Below are 13,991 nucleotides of genomic sequence, written 5' to 3'. Positions count from 1 at the left end.
AGAAGGCAAACACGTCAGATAGCTTTTAAATCTTAAAAATGAATATCACCCCAGGTCTCCCCTTCACACTGCAAGATTAACAGCTCCTTGAAAGTGCTTCCACAGGATGACTCGGCTCCAATTCAAGCCACAATTCTTCATGTCCAGGCCCTCCTAGTATCCCTCCATTTCATACAAAAGGAAACTAGTGGTCATGAAACAAAAACAGTGTCTCAATACTGGACAGCAAGTGAACCAGACTTATTACAGAACCAGTCTTTAGCACTTTCACTATTTTCTGCCTGCAGGATTCAGCAGATTAGCAGTTTGGGAGAAGAGGTGATAATTGATTCCTCCTCTGAGTTTGCTGGCAGCTAAAGGAAGAGAATTCTTAAATTTTTATGGTCCCTGTGGCTTTTATTTACTGTACCTCTTATACCCAGTGGCCTTCCCTGGTGGCTCAGATGATAAAGGATCTATCTGCAATGCAGGAGACCTGGGGTCGAGCCCTGTGTTGGGAAGATCCCCTGGAGAAGGAAATGGCTACCCACTCCAGTATTTTTGCCTAGGGAATTCTAAGGACAGAGAATCCTGGCAGGCTACAGTCCATGGGGTCACAAAGAGCTGGACAAGACTGAGTGACTTTCAGTCACTCACTCACTCACTTATACCCACTGTCTATTCACATGCATGGATGGTAGTAGGGATATATTAGACATATATATGATGAATTGGAGAAGGCAATGGCAACCCACTCCAGTACTCTTGCCTGGAAAATCCCATGGACAGAGGAGCCTGGTAGGCTACAGCCCATGGGGTCGCAAAAGTCGGACACGACTGAGCTACTTCATTCCACTCACTTCACTCACTTCATACTTTATCACTGGAGAAGGAACTGGCAACCCACTCCAGTATTCTTGCCTGGAGAATCCCATGGACTGAGGAGCCTGGCAGGCCATGGTCCATGGGGTCGCAGAAAGTCGGACACGACTGAAGTGACTGAGCATGATGAATTATTATATTAAAGTGGTACAGTAGTGGCCACCAATGACTCAGTCTCTCCTCCTCCTATCCATGTCCTTGGGTAGTTCCGAGCCACACTAGTCCTGGGCTGGTCATGCGACTTGCTATAGCCAAAGGACATCAGTAAACATGTCATCAGCAGAGGACTAAATAGTATTTGCATCTTAAGGCTTGACTTATAGGGAATGCTGCCCACCTGTGAAAAAGCCAGCGTAGGACTAAGTTCCTAGAGAAAAATGGCCAGCCTATAGCTATCACAAAGACATGAATGGCGTTACTTTTAATTATCGAGCCTAGCCAAACTGTTAACAGATTACTACAGTCTCATGAGTGCCTTAAGCACACTGTCAAGCAGACCAACAGAATTTTGGGTAAGCTACATGGCTATGTTTTAAGCTACTAAATTTTGAGGTGACTTCTTGGACACCATTAGTTTATTGCTACAATTATATAGTCCTATATGGCCATCCTGTTTTTTTGTTTTGTTTTAGGTAAACCACATTCCCTAGAACAAGAATTATTAGCTTCACTGTTAACAATTTTGAATTCTCAGACATCTGCAATATTTCTTAAAGCAAAACATGTATTATTAATAGATTTCATTTTCACACCACCAATAACCTTTTGTCTATTTCAATTTATTTGCATTATGTACTCTTCACTGTTTTTTACTATGTCTAACAAAAGTCAGTGTGATTTGGTGTGTATTTTTCCTGGAATAAATTGCACGTTTCAAATGAAAACATCACATTATGCTAACAGATAATTTTAGTTAAAAATGTAGGAAATTCAAATGCAAGCGAACACGTTTGTAATTTCCTTTCAGTTATAAAGACTTGATTCTGTACCATTCAACATTGTTTTCTTGGATTTTCCTTATCTTCATGGCATTTTTTTGTCTATCTCAGAGGAAAACAAAGTTGCTATTGAGATATGACAATAGGACTTATTTGTGAAATATTTTACATTCGATACCTTTTACTGGGACTGGCATAAGAGCTATTATGAATATCATGATAAAAAGAGATAAATTCACAATCAATAATTTGTGGCATATTTATATCATTTCTGTAAAATTATCAGTATATAGTATACTTATGAATGACAAGAAGTTAAAGAAAAGCCAAAAAAATATACTCTCTTTACAAACTCTTTGTGTGTGTGCCAAGACTTTTCAGTCCTATCTGACTCTTTGCCACCCCATGGACTGTAGTCCACCAGACTCCTGTATCCATTGGATTCTCCAGGTAAGAATGCTGGTGTGGGTGGCGATGCCCTCCTCCTCTTTCTGACCCAGGGATTGAAGAAATGTCTCTCATGTCTCCTGAATTAGCAGGCGAGTTCTTTACCATTAGTGCCACCTGGGAATCCCTACAAACTCTTTACTTTTCAGTAAATGGTATATATTATTCAAGATTTTCTAAGCAATTTGGTTTCTGTTCCCTCCTTTTGGTTTTCTCTTTGTTCAATTATTTATGCATATGAGATTGTAAGCCGACATGGCAAGAAAGAGAAATGAAGTTTATATAGCTTCATTTCACCATTAAGATTTCCAATATATCTTTGGAAAGGACAGCTGAAGGGCTGTATATTTAGGGAACTATTTGGGAACTGAGGGTTTCAGCAAATCATTTTTAACGGAAAGATGAGAGAGAGGTGTGGTTGATTGCTACAAACTTCTTGGGGTAGGAATCTTTTGTTCTCACAGCTGTCAACATAGGTCAGGTCACGAGGTTCCTATAAAGTTCCAATAAGACAAATGTTGTTCTCTATTCTGCAAGTTTTCATCTTGATATGAATTGAAAAGAATTATCCCCTTCTAGGTCAGAGCATTGAGAATGAGTTATTCTGTATATTTCAGGCTATAGGCAACTTCCTTGACTTGAAACAAAAGCAATAGAATACAAAGGTTAAAGTAAAAAAACAAAAACAAAAAAAACAAAGAGATCTAAAGTGAAGTCAGATTTGTTCTTCCCTATTACCTGTGTGTGGTGAGAGTGCCCCATAGCTATTAGCAAATTTACAATACTCAATGCAGTATCATTGACTGTAGCCATGATGTTGTACATTAGATCTTTACACTTATTCATCCCATATAACTGTAACTCTGTACCCTTGGGTCAACATCTTTCCAGTTCACCCCTTGCCTTATTTCATTTAGCATAATGTCCTCAGATTTCACCTATGCTTTTGCAAATGGCAGGATCTCCTTCTTTAAGAAGACATATTTTTAAGATACAGTTGGCACAAGCAAATTGCAGTTGCCTTCATAGTGTTAACTTTTCACAGAGTAGACAGAAAAAAAGTAATGTTGTTAGTTGACCTGTTGTTGCTGTTGCTCAGTTACATTTGACTATGTGACCCCCACTGCATGGACTGCAGCACACGAGGCTTCCCTGTCCTTCGCTATCTCCTGGAGATTGCTCATACTCATGTCCATTGAGTCAGTGATGTTTTCTAACTATCATCCTCTTCTGCCCCCTTCTCCTCTTGCACTCAATCTTCCCCAGCATCAGGGTCTTTTCTAATGAGACAGCTCTTCGTATCAAGTGGCCAAAGTATTGAATCTTCAGCTTCAGCATCTCCTTCCAAAGAATATTCAGGGTGGATTTCCATTAGGATTGACTTGGTTTGATCTGTTTTCTATCCAAGGGATTCTCAAGAGTCTTCTCCAGCAACAAGGTTTGAAAGCATCAATTCTTCAGCACTCAGCCTTCTTCATGGTCCAACTATCACATCTGTACATGACTACTAGAAAAAAATCATAGCTTTGACTACATGGACGCTTGTTGGCAAAGTGATGTCTCTGTTTTTCAATAGTCTGTCTAGGTTTGTCATGGATTTTCTTCCAAGGAGCAATAATATTTTAATTTCGTAGCTACACACACCATCCACAGTGATTTTGGAGCCCAAGTAAATAATATCTTCCATGTTTCCTCATCTATTTCCCATGAAGTGATGGTACTGGATGACATGATACTCATTTTTATGAATTGTTGGGAGCCGTTCTGGAACTACTGCTGGATGACAAAGTCACGGCACCACTCAAGAGGAAACTGCACAGCGGTTTCTCTCCAGGATTGAAACCTTCACTTTTTTCTGTTTCTATGCTTTTGTTGAGGCTAGCTGTGTTTCTTTGTTGGTAGGATTTGAAGGGGCTTCTGTAATGAGTTCACAAGAGTCCAGGGAAAAGAAAAATGATCCTCTGCCCCCCCCAAAATATTCCCAAAATGATTAAACCTATTGAGGCCCCTAGCTGATGGCTTCCTAACACTCAGCCAGGGAATAAGGCCATGTTCATTTGGAAAACAAGCCCTAAGCCTATTGTGACCTGGCTTCATGAGGAGATTATTATTGATGACTGGAAAATTTGGGTCATGTATCAGGAAAAATTACAGAAACTAAGCCAATTGCCTTTTCTCAAAAGATTGGGACGTTAGAGATATCTGTGCCCCCCAGAATCTGAACGCAGACAAAAGGAAATATGTGAGTCATATTGTAGGTGGTTTCAGGGTAGACTTTAAAAGATTTGTCCTTGCCAGAAATAGTCTTGTGGTATGTGGGTAGATGGTAAACAGACTACCACTGACAATGGCTGTACTATGAAAAACTTTTGCCCTTAGATATCGCTATAGTACTTATTCGCTGAAGCAAGAGTCTGTATTCACTGAAGTAGCAGACTATACAAAATAAGTAGACAGAACAATATGATTTATGACATCATAGATCATGTTTTTAGTAGAATAAGAATAGCTTAGAATTAGGAGAGAATTCACTTGAATAGGAAAATATTGCAAGGATCGTTACGAAGGTTACTGACCCAAAACATGTGCTATGTAATTAGAAACTTAGAGCAATAAAGAGCGAGATTGTCTTTGGACCCTCAAGAGACTCCATGTGGTTCTTTCCTCTCACCGAGGCCGTTCATCCCTTGAGTACTCCTGGACCCGCTGGAGCAGGACTCCAGCAATGAATGTTGAGTTTTAAGCCAGCTTTTTCACTCTCCTCTTTCACACTCATCAAGAGTCTCATTAGTCCCTCTTTGCTTTCTGCCATAAGGGTGGTGTCATCTGCCTATCTGAGGTTGTTGATATTTCTCCCAGCAATGTTGATTCAGCTTGTGCTTCATCCAGCCTGGTATTTTACATGATGTACTCTGAATATAAGTTAAATAAGCTGGGTGAAAAATATACCCTTGACCTACTCCTTTCTCGATTTTGAGATTTTGAACCAGTCTGTTGTTCCATGTCTAGTTCTAACTGTTGCTGCTTGACCAGCTTACAGGTTTCTCAGGAGACAGGTAAGATGGTGTGGTATTTCCATCTCTTTAAGAATTTTCTGTGGTTTGTTGTGATCCACACAATCAAACGTTTTAGTGTAGTGAATGAAGCAGATTTGTTTTTTGAAATTCTCTTGCCTTTTCTATGATCCATTCTCTTCTCCCTGGGATCTTTCCGAGCCAAGGATCAAACCTGGGTCTCCTGCATTGCAGTCTGATTCTTTACCGTTTGAACCATGGGTAACGAAAAATGAATGGAAGCTGAGCTGGCATCTTCAGCTGCTTTGGGGTTTGTGAAAACAAGAGAAATGGGAAATTGCCAAGGAAACAGAAAATAAAATATGGCCCCTTAGGCAACTCTACAGGATATCTACATGATTAATGCAATTAATGCAAATGTTGGCAATTTGACATCTGGTTTTTCTGCCTTTTCTAAATCCATCTTGTTCATCTGGAAGTACTTGATCTGAGGAAATCATTAACTACACTTTTCTAAGAACTTAGAAAATTGTGTTACCTCATCTAATAATAATTATGTTAGTGTTGTTTCTTTTTTGTTATGTAGATTGTTGTTGTCTCCTACTTATTTATAGACAAATTGATAAAAAAAACCAAAAGATCTTGACATTTGTTTTTGAGAACATCAAAATGGGGCAGAATTGGTCATTTTACTCCTTTCAGCAGTGCTGCTATCAGGGCACATGGTTAGACACATTTAAAGGATGAAGGAGACATTTGGGATTATCAAGAGGAAGGAATGCATTTTAAATCCTTGGGATCAGTTGGGAGGCAGAAGAAGGGGCAAATAAGTCTGGAGCCAAACTAGGACTCCAGAGTAAAAAAGTGATAGAAAAAGGATGAAAAGATATGCTTCAAGAATAATACAGTGCTCACCACTGCAAAAAGAAAGTAATTGTTCAATGTCAAGGAGATAGTCTGAGGAACAGATCACCCGACAATCTGCCTAGTACATAGTCACTGTACAAATTGTCCCCCTCAAGTCAAAGCCTAATTTATAATATGTAACTATCCATTAAGTGTCTCAAAGTGGAGGGCAACCAGCAATGTCAGATGCACTACAGTTCAAGAAAAAGACAGAAGCATACAATGTTTCAGCAACTAGATGTTTAATTCCGATATTATTAAAAAAGTTTCTCAACCAAGGCAGTAGTTGAAGTTCAATAAGGTGGATTGGTTAGTAAAAATCACCACGAGAGAGAGAAAGAGGGAGCGAGAGCAAGAGAATCCAAGATCTCATGAGCCAGACTTTGAAGTGAATGAACTAGACATGAGAACTGTTCTTAAGGTGGAAGAGTATACATGCTGAGGGAAGATTGTCAATGGAAAGGATGGTGTCAAAGATAAAGAAGAAATACAGCCTATCTGTACAAACAAAGCTTCAACAAAGGCAAGATGTAGGATTCAAGACAGAGACACCTTGGTTTAGGCCTTCCCTCAAGAAAAGTGTGTTAGTCGCTCAGTCATTTCCAACTCTTTATGACCCCATAGACTGTAGCCCACCAGGCACCTCTGTCCATGGAATTCTCCAGGCAAGAATACTGGAGAGGGTAGCCATTCTCTTCTCCCTGGGATCTTCCCGAGCCAAGGATCAAACCTGGGTCTCCTGCATTGCAGTCTGATTCTTTACCATTTGAACCATGGGTAATGAAAAATGAATGGAAGCTGAGCTGGCATCTTCAGCTGCTTTGGGGTTTGTGAAAACAAGAGAAATGGGAAATTGCCAAGGAAACAGAAAATAAAATATGGCCCCTTAGGCAACTCTACAGGATATCTACATGATTAAAGTAATGATTTTCCCAGAAAGAAAGATTCAAATCAGTGGTTTACAAATCAGAATGCATAGATCAGGACATAATGAAAACTAGGATCTGCCTGCTTATAAAAATTGGAAGAGATTTTATATGTTTGTGATTATTATAGCTACAAACTATTTTTGCTGGATTTCTTAAGCACCTTCTTCTTGCTGTGTGCATACATGAAGGTTATACATCCCCATACAGATACAACCCAGGGGAGAGTTCACTAAGACACATTGTAGTCAAACCATCAATAATCAAAGCTAAAGAGAGAATTTTGATAACAATAAGAAAACATGTAATTAATCTCTTACAAAGGAACCTGCCTAATTCTATCAGTGGGTATCTTAACAGAAAGCTTACAGACCAGGAGAGTGGGATAATATATTCAATGTGCTAAAAGAAAAAAAAAAAAATCCTGGCAACCAGGAGTACTTTACAATGTAAAGCTGCCCTTTAGAAATGAAGCAGAGATTAAGACTTTCCCAGAAAAAAAAAAAAAAGCAGAGGGAATTCATCACCACCAGATCTGCCTTACAAAACATTAAGAGGATTTCTTCAAGCTGAAGTGAAATGGACATTAATTAGTAACACAAATTATAAAATTCACTGAGGTTCAAGAATGAAGGGACATATGTATACTGACTCACATCGTTGTATGATAAAAGCCAACATAGTATTGTAAAGCAGTTATTCTCAAAAAAAAACCAAAAAACTCACAGATAAAATATGTATAGTCAAATTCAGAATACTCTGATATTATGATAGTGTGTTAAATCATTTAAGTCTGGTATACAGTGTAAAAGATAATTTATTAAAATAATGATAGCTACTGTAATCCATTCATAAATATATTAAAAATATGAAAATCGTGGCAAAACCCATAAAATGCAGAGTGTGGAAAGGGTAGGGTTTTTGTATGCAATCGAAGTTATCAGTTTAAAATAGATTTTTATATGTATAAGATGTTTTATACAGGACTCATGATAATCATAAAACAAAAATCTTAAAGAGAGAGGAATCAAAGCATATTACTAGAGAAAATGAGCAACACTCAAGGGAAGACAGTAGGAGAAGATAGGGGGAAAAATTATGAAATATTTAGAAAAAAATGAATAAGATGGCCATAGTAAATTTTTACCTATCGATAACTACTTTAAAATAAATAGATTACATTTTCAATCAAAAAATGTAGAGTGGCTGAATAGATTTAAAAAGTGCAATGATATGCTGCCTACAAGACACTCCCTTCTTTAAGAACTCAATAAGCTGCTGGCTGTTACTACAATGGCAATGGCAATGGCAATCATATTATAATATATAAATGTATCAAATAGATGTTTTACATTTTACTTTATAAAAAATAAAAAAGAAGTGAAGGAAGAAAAGGGATGAAAAATTATATTCCATGCAAATGTGATCAAAAGAAAACTGGGAAAGCTATATTTGGATCAGTCTTTAAGACAAAGATTGTGATAAGAGATAAAGAAGGGTATTGTGTGACAAAAGTGTCAATTCATCAAGAGAATATGACAATTGTAAATAGATACACATCCAATATTGAAAACCACATTTATTAAGCAAATATTAACAGATGCAAAGGAAGAAACATAACAATGCAATAATATTAGGAGACTTCAATACCAATCTTCAACAAGAGATAGATCATTGCAGTCAGACCATCAAAAAGGAAATGTTGGACTTCAACTGTACTTTATGGTACAAGAGCCTAACAGACATATATAGAACATTCTATCGAAGAGCAAAGCAAGTCTGAAAAAATTTGAGACTGAAATCATATCAAACATCATTTTTGACCACAATAAAATAAAGCTAGAAATCAATAACAAGAAAGTTGAAATTTACAAATATGTAGAAATCAGACTCCTAAACAATCATTTGTTCAATGAAGAGATTAAACAATACCTGAGGCCAACAGAAATAGAAACACAACATACCAAACTTTAAAAGGCTAGAAATAGATCACCTTTGCATAGCACTAGCAACAACAGCAACAAACAAAATATGTCATGAAATATTAAAAACATTTCATTCAAAATACTAATAAAGTAAAAGAGATTTTGCTATTGGGAGATATTATAAAATGTATGACCTTGAGATAAACCAAAATATCCTATTCTCCCTCCCACAAATATATATCTAACATTATTATATATTCATATACTATACTAATATATAATTAATAACAATTAATTAATGCTGCTGCTGCTAAGTCGCTTCAGTCGTGTTCAACTCTGTGCGACCCCATAGACGGCAGCCCACCAGGCTCCCCCGTCCCTGGGATTCTCCAGGCAAGAATACTAGAGTGGATTGCCATTTCCTTCTCCAGTGCATGAAAGGCAAAAGTGAAAGTGAAGTCGCTCAGTCGTGTCCAACTCTTAGCGACCCCACGGACTGTAGCCTACCAGGCTCCTCCGTCCATGGGATTTTACAGGCAAGAGTACTGGAGTGGGGTGCCATTGCCTTCTCCGATTAGTTAATATATAATATCATATAATATCAATATGATATATAGGATAACATATAAAACTTCATATCTACATTAGCTATATATATGTGCTTTGTATTTTTATATTCATATATAAATATATGTCATCATATATTTACATATAAAATACATATTTAATAATACCATATAAAATATATTCAAATCATATATAAATATATACACCTAAGTATATTTGTATTTATAAATTTATTATTCCTAAATTAATTATAAAATATACAACTATATATTGTTAATGACTATGCTTATTTTATATTTATGTATCATATATATTATGCATACATTTTTGAGACAGCAAACAGTCTCATCACCAGACATTGAGTTTAGAAACAAACAGAAAAGAGTGAAAAAATTAGTAGACGCTTTCTTCTTGCAGTTAAAAAAAAAGTAACACAACATTAATTGTAATTCCTAAATGTTAGCTCCATAAAGAAAAAAAAAAGGACAGCTTATTTAAAAACAAGCCACTGATTTAAATAGGAAAGCATTTACAATAATATAGTTTCAGGCAGAATTCATCTTTCTCCAGATGCTATTGTTGTTTAATCGTTAAGTCGTGTCCGACTCTTTTGCGACCCTGTGGACTGTAGCCCATCAGGCTCCTCTGTCCATGGGATTTTCTAGGCTAGAATACTGCAGTGGGTAGCCATTTCCTTCTCCAGGGGGTATTCCCGACCCAGAGATTGAACCTATGTCTCCTGCATTGGCAGGTGGATTCTTTACCCCTGAGCCACCTGGGAAGCCTCCTTTCTCCAGGTAGGAGTGAACAATACTAGGACATAATGTATGCTTGAATAAGATCAAAAGCAACTGGATGCTTAAATATTTCAAAGAAAGTGAAAGTGAAGTCGTTCAGTCGTGTCTGACTCTTTCCAACCACATGGACTGTAGCCTACCAGGCTCCTCCATCCATGGGATTTTCCAGGCAAGAGTACTAGAGTGGATTGCCATTTCCTGCTCCAGGGGATCCTCCCAACCCAGAGGATGAACCTGGGTCTCCCTCATTGCAGGGAGACGCTTTACTGTCTGAGCCACCAGGGAAGCCCCAGAAGGTGGATAGTTTATGGTTGGGAAAAAGAAAGGAAATCTGTGTTTTTTTGCTGTTAGGTAAGACAAGCCCCAGTTATTATTTTTGTTAGCATGCTTGTTGCAAGGATTAGAAACCTAAAGCCTTTGAGACTATCAAAGTTCACACAGCTCGGTAGTGTCCAATGTAGGAACTGGACTCAGGTCTTCTGATCCCTTGGTCTTGTGGGCTGCCCAGCTGCCTATTGAGGACAAGTTAATGAGGTTCTATCTCACTATGTACCTAGACTCAGCTTTATTGAAGAGAAAAGAGCAAGTTAATGAGACAGACTCCATGGGCTCAAATGCCATGGTAACCAAGTGATGCAACAAATATCTAGAATGATTGTTTTGAAAATGTTTAATATTTAAAAGTTTAACTGTTCTGGAAAATCTGGATTATACTTCTTTTCACCTGTACCCAAATGCTATTTTCACATATATTGCTCTTCCCATCTACTTTTATCTACATCATTTCTCAAAAGAGAAGATGAATCGCAGATTAATCTATAAGCCATCTATAAGGTGGTATTTTTAAATTACAGTATACAGTTTAAAGGATAAAAGTAAAAAGTTACCTGTTGATTTGTTTTTGTCTCTGTTTTGTCCCAGGCCCTGAATCCATTCCACTTTTTGGAAGGAGAAACTTATTTTTTCCAAGAGGAAATACCCCTGTCTTACTTTGGACATATGACACAAGTCTGGCCAGAGCATTCTCTCTCTCTCTCTCTCTCTCTCTCTCTCTCTATATATATATATATATATATATATATATATATATATATATGTTTATTTATTTGATTTTAATGTTGCCTTCAGAATGGATATTTGAACCCTAATCAAGTATCCATTTGACTAGAATAAATAGAATAAATTTCTATTTATTTAATTCAGGATAAATTCCAGAACTTGTGCAGGGGATACTGGGAAAAGAAATTCTCTCCTGGGGTTGCTAAATTGTTAGGATTCTATATTTTGCAGCAGCCCTTTTTTTTTTCCTTTTTATCTCCTCCAAAAGTGAGCCAGGAGAAACAAGAGATGAAGAAAAAGGGAATGAATTCAGATGAATTCCTTGATCCATGTTATAGTTTTCAATAATCAGAACTGAGAAATTCTCTCCCTGCTTGGCTTGTTTGATATTGAATTCTGTTTTTTTACAAATGAAAGACTCCTGAAAAATCAGGCAAATTGAATCCAGTGATTAATGGGGAGTAAAATCACTGTGTTCCCTTTCATGCAATTAAACGTGTAATCACGGGACCTCTATTGGAGCAGAGTTATATGCATGAGACAGGCATAGCATATAGTTACATTGCCTGCATTGTGCAAGGCAGTCTTATCACTTAAGATTTTTGGTTGTTCATTAATATTTTTCAGTTTTTCTCAGTCTAATGCTATCTGTGGTTCTGGCATTAGTTTACTCTAATTTATATGACATGATTGGGACTGTTTTTTGATATTGCTGTTATTATTGTTATTATTTTTTGATTTAGAACATTTTTTCCCCTGCTGTGTTACTTTCTTTTAAAATTAGTCACTAATGCTTTGCGGGTGTTCTCTAAACCCAGGTATGTAGTTTAACCAGAGTTGTTGACTGGGAGTATTACAGCTCAAAATCCTGAAATCCACCAGAAGACTTCAATTTTAGGATTCATGGATTGTTGCAGTGCCAATTCTAATCTGCCTACTTGTTTGGGAACATTTTCAAAGTCATAGTGACATACAGGTTTACAAATTCAAGACTTCTCATATGGTGTATTTTATATTTTTGATTAAATCTATTTATCACCTGCTATGTTTGCTCACTTGGCCCCCACGCAGGTCCTTGGACTGTTGAGGTTAATGGTTCTTGGGACCTTGGACTGTGGGGGAGAGAACAACACGGATATCTGGTGACAGCAACTGAACCCTTTAAAGGTATATACTTTCTCTGTCTTCTCAGTGCCCATCAGTTCTCCTCTTTCCCCAACAAAATGCCTGCTACACTTCCTTTCACTTATTAGGCACTCAATACATGCACTTTTTTTCCTTTCAAGGAGCACTTATATATTTCGGAGGTGGGGAGAGAGCTATACATTTATTTTAGAAAAAAATGTGAGTAAATAAGAAATTCCTCTTGGTCAGTGTTCATAATAACATTCAATACACTTATTGTACTTTGCAATTTTCAAAGCAGACTTCTATAATGTATCTCCTTTGATCCCGACAAAAACTCCATATAAAGCCAGATGAGGGGACTCAAAAGAGAGGTTAAGTGATTTTTGTGTGAAAGTATTAGTTGCTCAGCGATCTCCGACTCTTTGCAACCCCATGGACTGTAGCCCGCCAGGCTCCTCTGTCTGTGGAATTCTCCAGGCAAGAATACTGGAATGGGTAGCCATTCTCTTCTCCAGGGGATCCTCCTGACCCAGAGATCAAACCTCAGTCTCCCACATTGCAGGGAGATTCCTTTCCATCTGAGCCAAGTGATTTTTCCAAATCCCTAAAAATGTGAATATTGGAACAGGGCCTGAAATACTGTCTTAAAATATTGGCTTAAAATTTTTTTCTAGTGTGTTCTGCTCCTTTCCTAAATTTATTTTTAGCCCAATAATCTTATTTGTTTATTTATTTATTTGGCTGTGTCTAGTCTTAGTTGCATCATGCAGGCTCCTTGTTGTGGCACAAGGACTCTCAAAAGTAGTGCATAGGCGTTGTTGCTCTTCAGCATGTGAGATCTTAGTTTCCAGACTAGTGATTGAACCCACATCCCCTGTATTGCAAGGCAGATTGTTAACCACTGGACCATCAAGGATGGTCCACAAATTTCTTAACAGGATCCTTTTGGCTTTTCCATTAATTTTTTCATCCATTATTTGAAATTTCTATTAAAAAATATCTTGGCTTCCAAACTTAGAGAGCAAGAGATTATTTTGAAAATTAATCCTTCTCCTACATCTATTTCACTTCTCATCATTCAAATGGGAATCTATATTTGAGGGAAAACTTTTTTCTAGGTCATAACAAGTAGGATGTTATCACTTTCTCTTTACTTTGTAACATTTGTGTATTATCTGGAAATTAAAACATGTCAGAAAAGCACCAATATCCATTTTAATATTTGGTTTGAATGTAAGATACAATGATGATTTCAGTGAGTTTTCAACTGTTCCTCTCTTTCTTTCTTTGCTTGAGAGGGAAAGGTGTTAGTCACTCAGTTGTGTCCAGCTGTTTTGTAGCCCGCCAGGCTCCTCTGTCCATGAAATTCTCCAGGAAAATTACTGGAGTGGGTAGCTATTATCTTCTCCAGGGACTCCTCCCG

The 13,991-nt window shown here is 37.4% G+C and overlaps 1 pseudogene; it reads left to right on the top strand.

Moving 5' to 3' along the window:
- The first annotated feature begins 1,270 nt into the window (after positions 1–1,270).
- The window catches only part of LOC145522428 (serine/arginine-rich splicing factor 3 pseudogene), a 37,539-nt pseudogene continuing 24,818 nt past the window's right edge, over positions 1,271–13,991 (top strand).

This window comes from Giraffa tippelskirchi, chromosome 10 (genome assembly GCF_054371585.1).
Source record: "Giraffa tippelskirchi isolate mGirTip1 chromosome 10, T2T-mGirTip1v1.2.pri, whole genome shotgun sequence".
Classification (NCBI taxonomy): domain Eukaryota; kingdom Metazoa; phylum Chordata; class Mammalia; order Artiodactyla; family Giraffidae; genus Giraffa; species Giraffa tippelskirchi.
Note: the sequence above shows the minus strand (reverse complement) of the source record. Positions and strands in the feature narration are given on the sequence as shown.